Consider the following 20,249-nt stretch of genomic DNA (forward strand, 5'->3'; position numbering starts at 1 on the left):
AGTAAATTTGTTTTGTTTATGCCAAGAAAGATATTTTTATTGGGAATAAAATCTTTTTTCTTTCCATTTACAGCCACAAAATCATAATGATAAAGTCATGGCATAATATATTAATGAACCTGATGTTAATTACTAAAATAATCGTAAAAGAGAAAGCAGCCATTATGTATAGTTTGTCTCTCGCTCAAAAACAGAACAAAAAAGAACATAAAAAGCACGAGGTTGTAGTCGAACGCAGGACCTCATGAATAAGAGGCCTGAACGGTACCATTATGCTATCGAATAACACACAGAATACGTCAATTATAACTGTAGATATCAGGCAACGTGGTCCAACAACATGTAACATCGCCTGTCTCCGAATTGTAGCGAAGATACCCGAAGGGAATTTTGTTTCAGGAGAGCGGCCACTGTTTCTTTTGACAGCTGTACATGCACATGCAGCGAATATAGGCAGCAATTATTATAATAACTTGCGTTGCTAAATTTCTGGCTATGTAATAGGGCTAATTATTCAGTTATTTAATATACATGTACATATATAAACAAATCGCAAAGGGAAGGGTGTTTTAGGAACAAAAAGAGAAATAGGAAAAGTTAATTGTATGTAAACCATTTTCTTGTTAAAATAAATTATTTATTATGTAAATACTTCACTTCATTTGTTAGAGAAACTAATAGGGTCTACCTGCTCGAGGTGTGTGATCTCTAAGTACTTTTGAGTATTTGTTGAAAAAATAATAACGACAATATTGATTGAAATAGAGTATATTGATTGTATGATTGTGAAAATGTAGTCCTTACTCTCCAGTCATGATTACGTAATGAGTTTTCTTAAGAGTGATTTGTGAGATGCACGTAACACAAAAAAAAAAACAAACAAATTGATTAAATTAAGATATTGAGAGTCATCGTAATTTTTGGGCTCAATCATTTAAGAGGATATGTATGACTTTTAAAACTTCCACAATTTTCAGCCAAAAATTTGTGAAATTTAAACTATATAAACAATCTATAATAATATCTGTACAAAATTTGGTGCAATTAGGTCTAATAGTTTTGAAATTATATTTTTAAGTATATTTTATATTGACGTTACTAAAAAAAAAAAAAGCTCCTTGCATCAAAGTTTTCAAAATGTTTAGTTCATATTTGCTCAAAATCCTGAAAATAGTTACTGTAATAAACGTGAATTGGCATTTTGAGCTTAGTAATAGTATAAGTTAAAGTGCAATCGAAGATAAAATATTATTTCTAAATTAAAGAAACACGTAGTCTAATAAAACTAATATCCAGAAGCAAGCAACAAATAAAACATCAACAATACATTTAAAATAAAGAAATAAAAGGAATCTAGATACAATCTACTGATCCAAATTTAAATTAATTTACCTTCGATGTCAATTCCGAAATCAATTTATTTCTCTCTTCTCCTGAATAATACCTACATATTTTTTTTAATGTTGCGTCTCATAATGCCGTTTTATGTTGTTGTTTTTTTTTTTTTTTTTTGCAAATGATATTTTTTTTTACACAAACACTGGACTTCATCACCATGTTCGAAGCATAAATATTGTATCTTCCACTCTTCCTTGAAACTTTATTGTATGAGCGCTTTTGTTCCGTCATGACGCGCTGTGTTCTAAGATCTGTACATCCTTTAGCAATGTTTACAGGTAAAAGAGCTCCGCGCGCGCGCTGCGGGCATAAAATAGCTCTCGCTCGAAAGTACTACTGACCATCGCAAGACTGGTGTACACGATCAGTCACAAGCTTTGTAACGTTTGGATGAGATGACCTGGACGTCTGACTCTGCGACCTCCTCTTAACATCATGTCACAAACACCTCAATGATTCGAGTGACTGATTAATAAACTTACAAGACACCAATAAATGTAACCTTTCGTCTGAATATGGTATCACTAACGGCTTTAAATTTTTAAATTTTAATTATCAATACATGCATATAATTTTATGATTGAAACTTGTTATATAACATAAAGAGATTCAAATAGTGTGTTCATCACTTTGCATGACTGTTAGTTTGAAAACTTTACAAAATGTTATATCATATTGAAATGACTTATAACCACATTTTATTTCTTATTTTTTTAAACAGTTTTAATTTTTATTTATAATGTGTGTATATTTTTTTTCTTGTATTTCACCTATGTTCAATTTGTCAATTTATGTCTCTCCACCTGAAGATGATTTTTTTAAAAAATCGAAAATATTTGTGGATATATAACCGTGTGATGTGAAATAACAGAAATTGTTTTCTGTATTAATTGATAAGTTGTTGACTGAAATTATAAAACAATTCATTATAATATATAGGCCCTACTTTCAACTTGTCTGAAATCTTAACCTCAATATGACTTTTAAATTTTAGCACAGTTTGAAGTTATTTCTGGATTAAAAATCAATTGTTAAAAATCAAAAGTTCTGGCGTTAGGAAAATGGGATATATTACCGCAATTGACACCTCTACAGATTGTTGACAAGCATACGATTATACTTCGAAATTGTACGACATTATACCAATCAATTGGACTAATATCGTTCAGAAAATTAAAACAACTACAAAAGATCTTTATCTTCTAAATATTAATTTAATTCAGCGATTTGGACGGTACACACTTACCTGCTGTCCCGTTGGCATGTGGCCCAAGTCTTTCGTTTAACTATACATTTGCGAGGCAAATACTCACTGCTATCTCATGGGTTATTTTGCGTGGAAATATTTTTCGAATTCCTCTGTCTACATTGTATTTGTCTTATACAGAAGACGGTCTAGGGCTTTTAAATGTCTCCCTCAAATGTCTTGATCTTTTTCTGTACCGTGGAAAAAGAATTCAAGAACAACAACAATGTTATTCTGCTGCGTGGATTCATTGGGACGACAACATGATAGATTTACGCTCGCCACCAAATATAGGCAACATACCGTCGGCTTTGAAATATCTGCTATCTCTTAACTTTAGAGGATGTTACAGGGAAGTGGCATGCACGTTTGGTTTATACTGATTGTTGTTGTTGTTTAGTCAACTGTCCATAGACATATTTGAACCTCACAAGTGATACTAAGAAGGACCACTTATGAGGCTACTATGACAGGAGATAATGGGATAGGATGGCCAGTTCCTTTTCCCCTCCATTGCATACATTGCCGACTAGCTACATATTACACTAGTCAGACTTCAGATGCTTATTTAGCAAAATACAGTACGATTATTTAGTCCTGACAATCGCCGGCAATGTGCGCCTGGGTCAGGCGAGTCCATTAAGTTACGTCAAGAGATGTTTAGGTTAGTCTGTCGCTTGCAATCAGAGCGATCGGATGTCATGCATGCGGTATAGCGTTGTGTTTCCAGTACAAATAATAATAATAATAATAATAATAATAATAATAATAATAATAATAATAATAATAATAATAATAATAATAATGATTTATTTAACCTGGCAGAGTTAAGGCCATACGGCCTTCTCTAACACTCAACCAGGAGTAAAACTACCTTACAAAAACACTACAAATTTACAAAGTATACTACAATTTTACACACAAAACTGAATAAGATAATAATAATAAAATGTAAACAAGTAAGTAGAAATCAGACATAATATATAACATATAAAAATAAAGAAAAAGTATAATAAAATGTGAACAGCAGGTCAAAATAAATGAGACATACAAAGTATAAAAAATAAGACAATTATTGATGATAATAATAATAATAATAATAATAATAATAATAATAATAATAATAATAATAATAATAATAATAGTAGTAGTAGTAGTTAAGCTGTACTATATTCCTTTACCGACCGCTCGCCCTTATCTCTACTCCGGAACTTCCCCCACTACTACTATTACTTCCCCTCTTTCGCGTCGCTGAGCTGTCAGGACTAAATAATCGGTCTGTACCTACTCAGAACATGCGTCTGCGTCTATTATGCATTGTATCTCCAGATTTAAAATTTAAATATCTATGGGAAGACATAAATGCGTCGTATCTTTCAGTGGACCTTCGTTCCATTAGTACTCGGTGGTACATGACATTCTACCGACACGGGAGCGATTATTTTGAATATGTTAACTGGGCAAACTGACAACATTGAACATCGTATTATCCTTTGCCTGAGGGTGCGATTGGTGATGGAACAGCGAAGAATATCTTAATCGAATTAATTTTGTGACTCATTCAGCGCAAATATTTCTTCGACCGGATCATCACCTCGCGCCCAAGTCAAGACACAATGCATCTTTATGAATTATTGGACATACGGTTAAATTTCTGATTCAGGAACAATGTCATTTGGATAAAGCTACATATATTGAATTCATGAAAAGAACGAGATGGAAAAAGCAACAGGACAAAGAAAAAAGTTATATGGAGACTTTTTTAGTTTTTTAATCTAAATTGTAATATTCATGCACATATTACGTAGATTGTAAAGCGTATTTGATGAGGTATTAGTTTTAATTTTTTACTTAAACTTGCTTTGTTAAATAATTTTGTTTCAAGTGAAGGTTCTGATTTACTGTTGTGTAGACTTACAGATTATCATCGATCGCACCGTGCGCTTTGAAACTGCAGTTGAAGAACCTGTAGCAGTACATGAAGAAAAGAAGACCACCTATGAGCCTACAATTGAATACTTTAGGAATAAATTATCATATACAAGGACAGATTGAAGTATTTGGACTATTGTTCGGAGCAAGGGGAACAATTCCAAAATTCTCAGTTGAATGTTTCAAGTCTCTTGGAATTCCTTTAAAAATTTTGAAAATTATTGCTATAGACGTAATGAAATATTCTATTCAGGTTTTACGTAGTCACCTGTACATCTAAATTTCTTTATATTCTATGTGATTACTAATAATTACTGAATAAACGTACTTTCCCAAGGGTAGCTTCCATTTGAAAATAACAATCATAAATACTGATAACACAAATGTTTATTTTTATTTTTTATGCTCGACCATGCCGAAATGTAGTAATTATACACCTGGTAGCAGTCCTTTAATGCATGTCATTAAAGTACACCTATTCATTAAAGTTCAGGTTTTCGATTATTCTCGGATATGCAATCGAAAGACAACTAGGGAAATGTCACGGAGGCTGGAAATCCAATACTGTCGCAGAAGGTTATGTTCTGTTACTATAATAATTAGCGTTAATTGTAAATAATATTCAAATAAATTCAATTTGTCATCTCATTTTTCAATTCTAAATCAATTTCCAGGTTATATCAAGACTAATGTTCTTTAGGTTATATCAAGGTCAATGATATTCATGCCTCGGAAAAAATCAATACTTTCGCGTCTGCGCACATCACACAATTCAGGTCAGTTCCGTTCGTCACATAACCATAACATGAAAACTTATGAATAATTTCAAGTTAGAAATATGGTCGAGCATAAAAAGTCGTATGAAACTTGCCTATAAAGGTAATTAAGACGCTTGTATGAAAATTATGAAACTCGCTTGCGCTCGTTTCATAAACAAACATACTTGCGTCTTAATTACTATCATTATAGGCTCGTTGCATAATATACTATATTTGTTTAGTATGGTGTGTCTTCTGGAAACCCTTACTGAAGGGCAGCTACCCTTGTGGGATTGTAACTACCATAACAATGCAGTGTATGTTCGTAAATATGTACAGCATATAATAATAATAATAATAATAATAATAATAATAATAATAATAATAATAATAATAATAATAATAATACTGTAATATGTATTCTAACCAATATAATATTTACGTTTGTCCTTCAGGCAAACGTTTAATTTTTTCCCTGCTCGGCCTGTATTGCTCCATCCAACTGGCATGATGTGCGTATGAGAAGAGAGGACTACCTTGCCAGCTACTTTGTGTACTTAACATCAGAGTAAATGTGTCTCAACTTCGAAGTCTACTCATGGCTAATATGTGCCTGCTTCGAAGTACACAGTCTGTCCAGCTTTGGTTTTATATTCGAGATAGACACTGGGAGCTCATTTTCTATTTGAAGTTTGCTTCTGTATTTAGATTTTGAAGCAACTACTACACCTGAAAACCTAATTTAGTAAAGGTAAGAAGTGGAAAAAAATGTAACAGTATCCGAAGCGCTTTTGCTTTAATAAGAGAATAATTACACTCCAGAAATCTGGTAAAGACTTAACCCCTTGTAGCCACAGACGCTGCTCAGGGAGTACCGCAATGTGTATATGTGTATTGTGCAATCAGAAACAATATCCTCCCTCCTCTACACCGCAATGGTTTGTAAGGCGGTACTACAGGGGAAATAATACAGGGAAAGAGAGAAAGAGGGAGGGGGAAAAAGGAGAAAGAAAGAAAGAAAGAAAGAAAGAAAGAAAGAAAGAAAGAAAGAAAGAAAGAAAAGAATAAAGAAAGAGACAGAGAAGAAAGAAAGAAAATAACTTACTGAATATCATATTATATTGTGAATAAACAAATCGTTATATCAGAACTACAGTGGGTTATCTTGACAAACTGTGGTTTCGAGATAAACCAAGTTTTAAGTTAGCTTCATTTTGTAGATCAGTGGTGCTTGTCAGTTTCTTATTGTTTTAGCTTCATATTAAATCAAAAGTTTGTTTACACATTGCACTCGATGTCCAATAGCAATTTTCATCCTCATTATTTAAAATATGATTTTTGCAAGATATCCCACTATTGTTCTGAGGTAACGAAATGCCAAAAGTCATAAATGAGCCGTTCACAGCAAAAGTGGTGTAAGTCAAACTTGGGTAATTAGATTTAAAGTAAAAATTCTGTAAAATACAGCGCAAAGTAGTATCCACTGACTACTAATAGTTCAAATAAATTGAATATCAATTGCTTCTTTGCGCTGTATTTTACAGAATGTTTATTTTAACCCTCATTACCCATTTTTTACTTACACCACTTCTGCTCTGATCGACTTAAATGTATCAGGTAAAAATAAAAAAATATCAACAACACAATTAACAATAGAATAAGCAGTGCAAGAAGATCTAAACAAGTTTATTCTCGTATAAACTACATTCTGTAACCTTCTAAGCTCATTGTGGATTTATATAAATAGGGGAACATAATAATTTTAAGAGTTTTTTTTTTTCATTTTTATAAAATGATACTTTTCGATATTATCAACAATATGTCACTTGCTATTCATTCCAATAACTCTAAAAATTCTGAAGAACTAAGCTATAAGTTTCGTTCTTATTCCATTTCAGACTATGAAGACAGACAGGATAGAAGGTGATGATAGCTCCCATCTTTGCAGACAATTAGCACTAGTAGCAGCAAAGATGTCAGTCCTACGTTCTTTCCTCCTTTATCCCCCCTGGTATTCACTTCTGTTAGAGGCTGTGTGTGCCCAATGGCCATAGTGCACCCAGAGGGATAAGATCAATGAAAAAATCCATGACCGTACCGTGAATAGAACCCGGCTTGCAGCGCAACATCCTAACCGCGACGCTACCGCGCGCCCCATAATGGAAGTTACATTTCATGAAGATTTACTTTGGAATGCTTCCAAGATTGCCATTACAAAGGTAGTTAAATCCTGTGGAGTTTATTTAGGAGTTATAACGCATGGTCATGATTTAACTTGACAAGTACCGGTAGCGGTGGTTTTGTTATTTATTTTTCCGTAACCTTTAGAAAGTTAAATGTTCAGCCATATACCTATCAGCTAATTATTTTATCTTATTTACAGTAATATTGCACTTTGATATTGTACAAAATTCTTTCGTCTCTTAAAAAAGCCAGTTAGTGATCTCCCAAAACAATAAGTCTACAATTTTTGTCTTGCACTTACGTAACTATAGAAAGGAGCAAACTGTCCATAAAGGAGACCTTTGGGTGAAACATTTCCGTGCGTTTTTGCGTTTTTTTTTCAGTTATATTGCAACTTTATTTACTTTCTGTGATAGCTATTAAGGAAAAACGTCACAATGTAAACCAGTGATGAAAGGAATGCGTGCATGGACGTACAGTATATCGACGGCTTAGTTCAAAAGGAAAACAACTCAAAATTTAAAGCATTTTAACGCTTTATACTCGTACTAGCTGTGAAAAATCAAAGAATCATTGAAATTACTCCAAATTCCGTTAATGATGTTTTATATGCAGTATAAATTTAAAATTAGAATGTCATTATTGGAGAAAAATTCGCTCCGCCACCAGGGATCAAACCCGATACCTCCAGTTCTACTTACTGGCGCTCTAATCACTGAGCTACATCGAGGCTCAATCCACAGCACCGGATCGAATCTTTTTCCCTTTAGTATTTTCCCTTAGTGGTCTTACTCCATGTTTGACATATATATACTGAATTAGTTGAAGGTGATAATGCCGGTGAAATGAGTCCGGGGTCACCTGGTTTCGCGGCCAGACGCGCTAATCGTTACTCCACAGGTGTGGACTGTTCGACATATATATTAAATTAAGTAAACTCGCATCACACAAGGAGCGCACTCATTTGAGTGTCTTGGTGGCTGAGATTCCACAGCATATATGCATTTTTGGTCCTACAGAATTATCTGTTATGGTTACCGTTGGTTAATGGAGAAAAATTCGCTCCGACGCCGGGGATCAAACCTGGGACCCCCAGTTCTACGCACTGGGCGCTCTAACCACTGAGCTACTTCGAGGCTCAATCCACAGCATCGGATCGAATCTTTCTCCTTTGGTATTTTCCATTATTAGGCCTATTATTATTATTATTATTATTATTATTATTATTATTATTATTATTATTATTATTATTACTACTACTACTACTACTACTACTATTATAGCCATTGAGTGTAGTGCTCGACAAAACCTAGTGATTTTTTGTTTCTTTTATTGGCAGTTCAAGTGTGTCGGTATATTGTAACCTAATGGCGGGCTTGGAAACAAAGTTATGTTATGATATTTGTATCTTCATTCTACTAATATTTGTTCTATTTGAGTAATTTTCAGTGGCTACTCAATTAATAAAAGTTATGCGTTCTTCTCATTATATCGCATCGTGTGTTTCATTTCCCTATGTTAGTTTTCTTCACTAGAAACCACAACGTTTTCACTTGCATTACGACGGATGTCTCAATTCACAGGTGATCTTTTACATTCCTGAACAATTTTCTTCGCTTAAAACAATTACCAATATAATCCTTAACTTTTAAAAGACATCTCCACAAAAAAATCTCTTACAAATTCGACCATTTTCAATTCCAAAATCACCGGAATTACCTCAGCGCTCGTTTTAATTTGTAATACAGGTAGGCCTACTTCCATATGGATTTCATTCAAACCTCCCTACAAAGTAAGGTTATACTCGTCATGAATCAACATGGGAGAATAAAATGTAATCGAGTTGTGCCTAAACTCACAAACTGAATGATGATATGAACTATTTCATAAAATTACGATTTATTTCTAAAGTAGAACAATAAGTAATTAAATCACTAAAATAAGTCAAATAAACTAAAAAAAATCCCTCTTTGTTCACCATAAATTCCAATTAGGCTGTGTTCGAACTCATGCCACCATAATGCAAAGTCAATTATCTTTCTACGTTCACTAAATTCTTAATTTTTTAAATAATTCTTGACGCGACAGCCCATGAAGGACTGAAGCCGACCAGCCGGCTGCTAGTCTCACGTCCACATACTTCAGCAGAGGTGAACGATAACCCAATCAAAACGGAGATATCGTGTGGTTAGCATGATGTTCCCCCACCCCTTAACGCTGGTTTTTGTAACCGGATTTCGCTATCTATCGTAGCTCCTCAAATTCATTACGATGATGGGTGGGCACCGGTCCCATATACCGGCCGAAATTTCATGACAAAATTCCTTCCGCATTGAGAACTCGAATCGGCGTGCATTCCGTAACGCTAGTCCTAGGCATGATGTCTTAGATCACGACGCTACGGCGCGGGACATTCTTAATTTCACTGCATCTCAAACACACAGTTTTAGTTCAGAGAAGCCTTCATGGGGAACAATGCAAGGACTTGACCACGTTAAGGCTGGGAAGGTTGAGATGCTTTGTTCCTGCAGTACGTAAGAGATATACGATATAACAATGCTGTTCTTGTATTTATTTTAGACATTCTTCTTTCTGCCAAAATACGTAGCGGATGTTAACAATGGAGTCTCACAGTGATAAGTTATTGGCACACAGTAACCTGCGTCTCGCAGTTGTCAGTCTCTTTCTCAAAACTCAGTACAGTTGGCATTATAGGTCACTTCGACTCGAGTTACTTGTGCCCATGGCAAAGAGGTCCAGACGAATGAGATCACCACTGAACGTATTTATACACAAAAAATAAGTTGCTAAGAAACTTCAGCAAAACACAGCTGAAGCTTTATAAAGCCATGGCGCTATCAGTATTACTTTTTAAGAATGAAATAAGGGCGATAAAAGAATATCGATAGGTCTATGTATAAAATACGGCCAAGAAATTAAATTTTGGTTATGTGCTCCACTGACCGCAAAACTATGAATTATCATTAAGACTTATATGCCGTTACACTGCGCTTCATGCGCCCTGACTTTAGGTACCAGTACGTAATTGCGTGGGGGTGGGGAATTTCAATGTGTTTCGTTAGCAGTGAACTTTAGTTGATCGGTTACATTACGACCGAATACTGCTATTCGTAACAGGCAACATTCAACGTCCTGTGAAGAAGAATAATAGCAAGATGCCGAGGACGAAATTTGTGACAATTTCAAATGCGGAAATTTGTAATAATGATAAAGATTTTGAGATAAATAATGCTTGTGTAAAATATTTCAAATATGTCCTCATTGTTTCTGCAAAAGTGGAACGAAGTTTTTCTGTATATGTATGGCTGTGTTTTCTAGCAACAGGCAATCATTCTCCTTTGAAAATATGAAAATGTGGTTTGTTATTCACTGCAACAATATATTAAATGAAAAATTATGTAAAACAAAAACGTAATACATAGTGAAATAAAAAGACCGATACTTGTCAATGTTATTATTCCCGGCGTGACTCCACCTCTTTGCTTATGTCTTAGGAAGTAAAGGCTCTATAAAGTCGAGGTAGGTAGTATCATTTGCCATTTTTGTTCTTTCGTTGCCGAGCTACCAGACGAGGAATCTATTTGCCACACCGTTAAACATTATCATGTCGTAGCTCCTATGATAATAAATTAAACGCACTGTAATTCAGCAAATAAATAATTGAGCGGCAAATAATGTCCTCGTGTGCTTTCTGCGAACGCCGAAGAAAGAGCCAAACTGGCGGGCGATTATATTAAGTATTTATCCAGCCTTAGGAAATGAATAACGTCTTCTTCGGCGAATCGCAAGACACACACACGTTTAAATGTAGCCAACCTGCAACGTGATTGGCTGCCGGAAATTAGAGCGACGGGACTATACGTGTATTTTCTAAAGACAGAAAATAAAATGTCTTTCAAATAGTGCATTTTTTCTTTAACAAAGAAAATTATGTCTTTAAATTTTTATTTAGCAGATTGTTGTGTTTCGAAGTCAAAGGAATGGCTTTCAAACACCCAATGCTGAGGACTAACTTACCTTGATGATAAGCATGAGTTCAAACGAACGAAAGACACTGCGTTAACTTACCCCAACTTGAGACGTACTCAAAGTTAAGAGGCGCACGAAGCGCACTGGTAGTATAACGGCATCTATTTCTCAGGCCTAATCATTAATACCTACTGTTGATTGACAACCCTCTGGAGAATTGAATAGATCAGAGTACTCAGTCCTTGTAAGATTATGACTGATGTGTATTGGCAGATGTAAGTCTAAAAGTCACTTTTTCGGTAGCAGAAGTGTCAAGGAATGAGAAAATTGTACAACTTAAGTAGATATACTGTACGCACAATTAATTTTGTACATAGCAATTCGTATGCTATAAGCAGTTTCAATGTTATTTTATGACGCTTTATCAACTGCTGTGGTTATCTAGCGTCTGAATGAGATGAAGGTGATGTCAGCGAAATGAGTCCAGGATCCAGCGCCAAAGGTTACTCAGCATTTACTCTTAATGGGTTGAGGAAAACCCCAGAAAAAATCTCAACAATGTTATTTATCTGAGAGTAGGCATTTAAAAGTGATGCAAATGTTTAAATGTACATTCTGATCCGTTTCGGAAGATATAAAATAAAGTCGCTATAAACATTATAGCCTACTGTACCAGGAGTGATACAAAACAGTCACTCCGGGAAAACTGGGATTTCCAATAAAAAGTCTTTTTCAGAAATATTTGTTTATTATTAGTGTAAGATATAGATAAGATTCTAAATTTAAATATTCTAATGTTTTAATTTCAAAAGGAAAATATTTTTTACAAGTTTTATGGACATTGAATCTAAGTGGTCTTGGCTAAGTAATAGATAGTTTTGTTTCCCTAAAGTTTGCAGCACTTAATCATGGAGAGATTAGCTGTTAATATATGTTTTTCACGGAGCTATTGTTGAAGAAATATTTTGAGAGTCTTCACTGTTAATTCCAGAGCTCCAGGATGAAGGAACTTTTTACTCTGTACTATATTCTTTCTGCCATTTCTTTTCAGTAGTCTGAGCTAGTAACGATTTTAATCTTACAGTTCAAGTGAATGTTTTAGTTTAGAAATGTCACAGTTGTTTTGAAACTGTAAAAACGAAAGACATTAACTCTGTGGTGTTCGGTCAAAGCATGGTAACTTCAAAAAGCCTGTTTTGAGATACAAACATTTTTATTTTCACTTTTCCTATAATTTACATACAAATGTGAATGAAAATAACCCAATATTAGATAGTAATATCACTGCTATACCAAACGAAAGAGAGATGTATTTTATATAGGGTTGCGCTTTCGGCTAAAAAAAAAAATTTTGGAGTTACGTTCTGACCAAACATCACAGAACTCATCTGTAACATCCGTGACATGGAAGAAACAGCCATAAAATATTTACCGATTACGTTTTTGTGAACTAATTGGATGCCATGAGATTTGCATTGCTTTCATATGAACACTATGAGAATGAATCTATTTTTGCTTGAGGCAGAGACCTGAGTTTTACACTTTTTGTTAATAAGGTGTAAAGTGAGTTCACAAATCTTGTAACATCCGTGAGCGAACCTTTTCTTTATTTTCTGCAATAATAATACATTTTATTCAACAATTTTTTTTCTGTAAAATGATACTGATCTTCTAAATAGATTCTAATAATAAAAGTTGCCACAAGTAATTTCATGTTCAGTAAATATAGTTTGAAAATAGTCAAAATGTAACATCCGTAACTACTGGAATGGCCGAAAAGTTGTATTAGTTCCAATATGATGTTAAAACACAGGAGTCTTAGGCCAGCGAATAGGGATTATAAAGAATGGACACTGAGCGAATTTTCCTGTGTTTTGTTTCTCTGTGCGCCAGCGTATAGTTCCACTTTCAAGCGCTAGAGGTTAGTGTAATCGAGCATACGCTAAGATGATAATTGAGAATAGAGTTGAGACACAGGATCCAAACATCGCCTACTTTATTGCATAATCCAGTAACACTTTGCTTCAAATAAATTCAAGTTAACGGCTTTTCCTTATTTCTCAGTGACAAACTAGTTATAATAATAATATTTTATATTTCAGACATCATAAATTATATTATAAAATGATATAATGCATTATAAAATTAAGTATCGAATTCGTTTAATATTTGTATATAATATAATATAGGTATATGGTTTTACTTCTCGTAAGAGTTTTGTTTTTCCATTTTCAGCGCTATCAAATCATTACATATTTTAATTGTTGTTGGGTTCAACGTCTCAACTCTCATTATAAAGGAACTCTAGAGTCTAGACATTACAGTTAATGACGGATTTATTATTTTATGGATCCAATTTATTTTATTTGAGTACATAATGTGCCTAGATATATTAATTATATGTGTTATATTTCCGCTGTGTCGACTGCTAGCTGGTGTGATGTCAGCGCCAACTCTAGGGAGAAAGCAGAATCTCACGCTTTAGCTGGCTTGAAAGTCATTGAAATCAGTCCGGGTACATCAAAGGTACCGACGCGAAGTGTCCATTCTTTATAATCCCTATTCGCTGCTTAGGCCTATATCTACCTAAACACAACAGTACACAGCAGACTGTTGCTTTATTAGTAATTAAGTTAAATGTTATAATGAAACTGAAAATTTACTCCATAAAGAGTATAGTGATTTTTCCTTCTGTATTGACCACTGATTTTATAATTTAGTGTGGTCCAACTGGCGGCTCGCGTTCGGTAATAAACTGGCCCCACGAACTGGAAACTGGTATAATTCTTCGGTGGAATTTTTTAACATGCACAAATAATATCCGTCTTTATGGTATTCTAACTCAAATAGACAACTTCGTGGAATGGCAACAACGGATCTGGTTAGAAAGTACCTACAAGGAAAAGATACCCCGATGCGGATCGCAGTTTTGTTATAAAAACATACGTACATCAACATCACTGAAGAGTGAAGCATCTTCTGATAATGTAGGCTTGTAGGCATGTAACAAACTTGTGGAATTGTTGCAATTAATTGTGGAGAAATGGCTGCACAGTATTTCACATCTTCGTAACTATTTCCGGTAGCAAAATATTTAGTTTCTCGGCACTTTTATTTGCCACTCTCACGACAATATCTTGTCTTCCAATTTTTTTATTTTACTATTCCCAATAGATTCTTAAAAAGTGAGCCATTCAATCCCAAATAGTTTTCGAAGTTTTTTGTTCCTGGAGTAAAATAAAACAGTATAGGCCTACTTGTTTATATCACGTAACCGCTGCGTTGTCTATATTTTTTTCTGCGCTTTATTTTTTTTCTGAGGGTTCTGACAATGCTATTTCAATATCCATACATACAGACGCCGCGGCGGAAGAAGTGCGATTTCGCGTTTTGAACTCAATGGCCGTAGTCTTATGATTCCGTCTGAGTGTCTAATGATGTTTGGTACTTTATACAAATCTCTGATATTTGTATCGCCATTTGATTCGACATACGTATCAATACAAATCTCAGCATGAATGGAACCTTAAGTATTATCGAATTATAATTAAATAATTGATTAGATACAGAGTTACTCACAATGTTTTAAAATAGTCTATGAATCGTAATACCCCCCAAAAAATTATACAATATAATATACAGGGCCCGGCAGAGAAGACTGGCGTTTTTATATTATGTAGTATAATAGAACAAAAGAGAGAGTAAAGTATTCAAGGTCGCGTGCGCATAGGGCAAGAATGAGAGTTTTGTCTACGCTCATAGTCATTTGTCAAGATGGCCCGTGTGGAACATAGCGTTGCATGTGTTGATTTCTTTAATATAAGTCAGTCAATAGTGCAGACACAGCGCAATTTCCGACAGCGGTTCAATTTGCGTAAATATCCTTCACATAATGTTATCTACAGGCTTAGGATCCGAGAAACTTCAGCAATCAATGCACGCACAACTTTACTACAGAGTTCCTTAGACAGACTTACAGTACTGTGAATGTAAACAACGACGTCAATGTGCTGCGTTATATTCTACTGTTAATAGTACAATCTAGTGACGATGCAAAATGAAGTACGATACATACCTTACAAGTTTTATTTTTATTATTATTATTATTATTATTATTATTATTATTATTATTATTACTGCTGTATTTTTCTGTTATGTATAGTAAGTTTAATTCTGTACCTAATACTATTTCATTTTTTTCTTTGTAATGCTGGTATGTATAGCAGGCCTAATTACTTTATATTGAATTCTGGTTGATATTTGTATTTTTGTATTATCCTCATCCTTGTTTATCCTTATGCGTGTTCGGTAAACAAAATAAATACACTGTACAGTCTATTTCATTATTACTTGTCTATTCATCTATATTTACAATTGGAATTTCTTTTTGTTAGTGTCTTGTTTTATTACAGGCATAGTAGACACCAACCTCATGGAATTTAACGGGTACCGCAAGTTTCATTTGAATATTATATTAATTTAAAGTATTTCAAGAAAACCTTCTTGCATAATACTTCCTTGCCAGTGAAACAGATTTCGATATGTATCAAATATGAATGAGGTCTCGCCCACCTCATATTTTGCTCGACTAGTATGACTAGTCAGTTTGTTTTTATACCATTAAGTACGAGAAAAATTCGTACCGGCACCGGGAATCGAACCCAGGACCTCTCAGCTGTGCGTGCTGAGCACGAGCGCGCACAGCTGAGAGGTCCTGGGTTCGATTCCCGGTGCCGGTACGAATTTTTCTCGTACTTAATGGTATAAGATTTCGATATGTTATCTGGTTTCAACGCGACAGCCAACGCTGCGTCTTGGCTTCATAATGATGAAAGGAACCGACATCTACTTTCCTTTCTGTGTATTACTTATTTTTTACATTGCACACACTATTATACATTCAATATGAGGTAGTATTTCTGACAACGCACGATCCGCCACAGCTACGAGCTCGGCTCTGACTGTTTCTCTGGGCCTCTTCTCGGAGAGGAAAAGCGTGGACAGTGTCCAGTCACAACTTGGACAGTTAGAAATGACTGCAACAGAATATCTGGAGCCTCACCATCAAGACAACAGTAATTCGACATGCTTAAAGTAATACCAGTGTACATTTGTCATTATGTTGCTGCTGTGCTCGTATAGTGGCCACATTCAATTAGTAGGCTAGCGGTGTCAAAGAGGACGGAAGCTTTGTAGTTTCAATAATTTTAATTATGTCGCGCTGTCCATTGTCGTTAAGTCTTTTGAAGGCCGCTCCAATACTCCACGTGGAATGTATGGACGGAAGTTTTGTAGTCTCAATAATTTTAATTATGTCGCGCTGTCCATTGTCGTCAAGTCTTTTGAAGGCCGCTCCAATACTCCACGCGGAGTGTATAAACCAGAGTTGCAAATTTTAGCAGTGTGTCTTGTTCTACTTCACAGTGAAAATTAATTATATTACAGTTCAGTGTATAATAAAAATATGGAGGCCTTGGGAAGCGAGTGAAGTGTCGGAACCGATACCCATGAACGTCAATAACGACGATGGTAATAATAATAATAATAATAATAATAATAATAATAATATATCAGAGTTAAATAACAATTCAAAAGCTAGACCAAAATTATGTAAGGAGTGTCAAACGTTTGTGTGCAATGCTCACACGTATGTTCTGAAAAACAATTTAGGTCAAGGAAAAATTTCGGAGACATCTAAAGTTCTTAAATTAAATAGAAATACTGTAAGTAAAATTGTAAAAAAAGGTACCTAAGACACCTAAAAAGCGTGGACACAAAGTCACAAAATTTAATAAAGTAGATGGTTTTACGTGTGATTACATTCGCCGTGAAATATATAGTTCTTACAATAAGGGCCAATCCTTAACAATAAAAGAATTATTACAAAAAGTCAAACTTTCCGGTTTTCCTTATGGAGAAACAACCTTAAGAGAATTGGTTAAAAAACTTGGGTTTCGTTTTCGTATCCTGAAAAGGAAACAAGCTATTATGGAATCCGCAAGAATTGTGGCATGGCGTTATAATTATTTGCAACGCCTAAATAAACTGCGGTCTGAAGGATCCCAAATTGTATTTCTTGATGAAATTCTAGTGCCGAGGTCATGGAAAGCATGGGACTCTACCACCATGCCCCTTTACCTTTACCTTTTACATGGTACGATAGGCACGATGTTGTTCGGAAAGAATGGGATGATGGCACATGCAATTGTATTTTGAAATCTCCATCTTCAAGAGGGAAGCGTATCATGGTGCTTCATGCTGGGGGAAGAGAGGGATGGGTTCCCAATTGTCTTTATTTATCTGCAAGAAACATACAAGATTCTAAAGCGGATAGTCACGATGAAATGACAGGTGAAGTTTTCGAAAATTGGTTCAAAACTAGATTACTCCAAAATTTACCAAGAGACAAAAAATGTGTTTTTGTTATGGATAATGCGAGTTATCACTCCAGACAAGCTATCAAATTTCCCACTCTTAGACCATCTGTAAAAGACATCATAAATTTTATGCAATATCACAAAATTCCAGTGCCTCATCCCATTCCTATTAAAGCAGCCATGATGCAAACAATTAGAAAAAGCCAATATTAATCAAACATACATAGTGGACGAATTAGCTACCTCTTATGGACATGAAGTTCTTCATCTCCCCCCTTATCATTGTGTTCTTAACCCGATAGAGCTAGTATGGGCTCACCTTAAGTCCCATGTGAGGAAAAACAATACAACCCCAACCCTCAGTGCTAGTGTGTGTGAGCATTTAAGAGAAGGAGTTGAAAACATAAAATCTAACCTCTGGTCGTCCTGTGTTGACCACACAATCAAGGTCGGAGAACGGTACTGGATACAAGACACAACAGGAGATGGGGAACGTTTCATTGTGGATTTAAGAGAAAGTGACACGGATGATGAATATATATTAAAAAGTAAGTACGCCTATTTTAATTAATTATTTACATTTAAAATAAATTTACATAATTTTTACTTATATTACTTTATTTTATTATTCATTTATTCTATTTAATTATTTCTTTAAATAATTAATTTAAAATAAATAATCTAAATAATATAAATAATCTTCAAATTAACTCATGCTTTGAGCAATTAAGCCTAGCCCATATCCATGTTATATTAATATATAGCAGCAACAAACAAGACGTGACAACGTCGCATTTTCATTTTATTATCGGTGCATGCAATAAAGACCTACAAATCTTAAAAGGAATGCCGCTGCCTAATAATTAAACGAGGCTACTTTACAATAACAGTACACCGAATTCTCTATGATTAAAATATAAAAATAAAAGTTTTTAAATATGATAAAAATTAATGTTCGTCGCAATTCATGATGATTTCATCTTTGTTGGAAAAATAATTATTATTCATTGAAGAGAGGAAAAATTCATGACTCAATCAATGATAGACACAGTATTTTACAGCTGTCGCCTTGTTCCGCACAACTGTATCCTCCTTGCCCCGTTGTATAAAGCGTGAACTAAACATTCCTGACTGCGACATTTATTTTTCAGATTTTAATTAGTTCTTATTAATGTTTCCTGTTTCCACTACACCTGCAATCTATAATGTACCTGTATTTAAAATTCTACACGCTGGTTGATTTACAACACGATACGGTACTTAAAGCAAGAGCATGACAAAGATTTTAAAACAAGTGATGTGACGTCTGTAAGTCTACGTCTTTGTCTGTCTGACGAGAAAAAGTGTACGAAACTGTCAACTCTGTTCGCGAACAAAATTAGCTCTCTCGACAGAGAGTGAATCCAATGGGTAAAACTTGGCTAATAAAACAGGAATAAAAATGGCAAGGCTTTAAGGAATTCCCAATGATTGCGTGAAACGTCTACATTCGAATTGGAGTAGTAAAATATATTTACTTTCTTTTAAATCGTATTGTAGTGTACTTTATTTGATAGCCTATTCATATACAGTCTTAGAAAAAAAATTCTGGCGCGCAGATACTTTGTAAGTCCCAGAAAGGAGGCAGTGCGCATGATCAGACATACAACAAAATAAAACTAGTTTTATTATCTCAACTAGTCCTTCTCTTGTTACCCAGGTTGCACGTCCTCTGATCGCGCGCACTGCCTCCTTTCTGGGACCTAGTATTTGTACAACACAACTTTTTTCAAGACTGTACGTATACAAGGTGTAAGGGATATAAGTGCCGTCCTTTTCACAGTCGTCGGAGACGGTCTACAGCAGAGGTTTCCAAAAAGCGTATCGTCATTCGTGCTCTCGATGCTGCCCGCCGAACACAGTGTGCTGTAAGGCTAGAGCAGGGGAAGGGGCTCTTACCTCAACAGATGGGAGCGATCAGTGGGGGATCGCGGCAACGGTCTGCTTATGTTTACAAATAATAACATCAAAAGAATAAAAAATATCATACATTTGTATATTATTTTGACATACTATGAAGCTGGAGCCCCGTCTGTTGCTATTGACACAAGCCATTGCAAATTCAACCTCTTCTGTTCTATGGTGCCTTTCAGTGCCTGGAAAAGTTCTTCTCCAGTTTTATTTTGTAATTACATCTAGAAGACATTCAGATACAGTAAAATGTTCATTAACTCCTCGGGTGAAAATGACTAGGTGAGCTTTGTCATTTCTATCTGTGCTTTCGTCCAATGCAAGAGAGTAAACTACAAACTGGTTAATTGTGGTTTCGACTTCAGCTTCAATTACATTTACAATCTTGAAATTCCTTCTCTGAACTGTAATTGG

General features: G+C 34.8%; 1 protein-coding gene across 1 annotated transcript in view; it reads right to left on the minus strand.

The window, feature by feature from the left end:
- LOC138698001 (uncharacterized) overlaps nucleotides 1–20,249 on the minus strand; it is a 210,155-nt gene that overhangs the window by 172,137 nt on the left and 17,769 nt on the right. The gene's annotated exons all lie outside the window — the stretch shown is intronic.

The sequence above is a fragment of the Periplaneta americana genome, chromosome 4, assembly GCF_040183065.1.
Source record: "Periplaneta americana isolate PAMFEO1 chromosome 4, P.americana_PAMFEO1_priV1, whole genome shotgun sequence".
Classification (NCBI taxonomy): Eukaryota; Metazoa; Arthropoda; class Insecta; order Blattodea; family Blattidae; genus Periplaneta; species Periplaneta americana.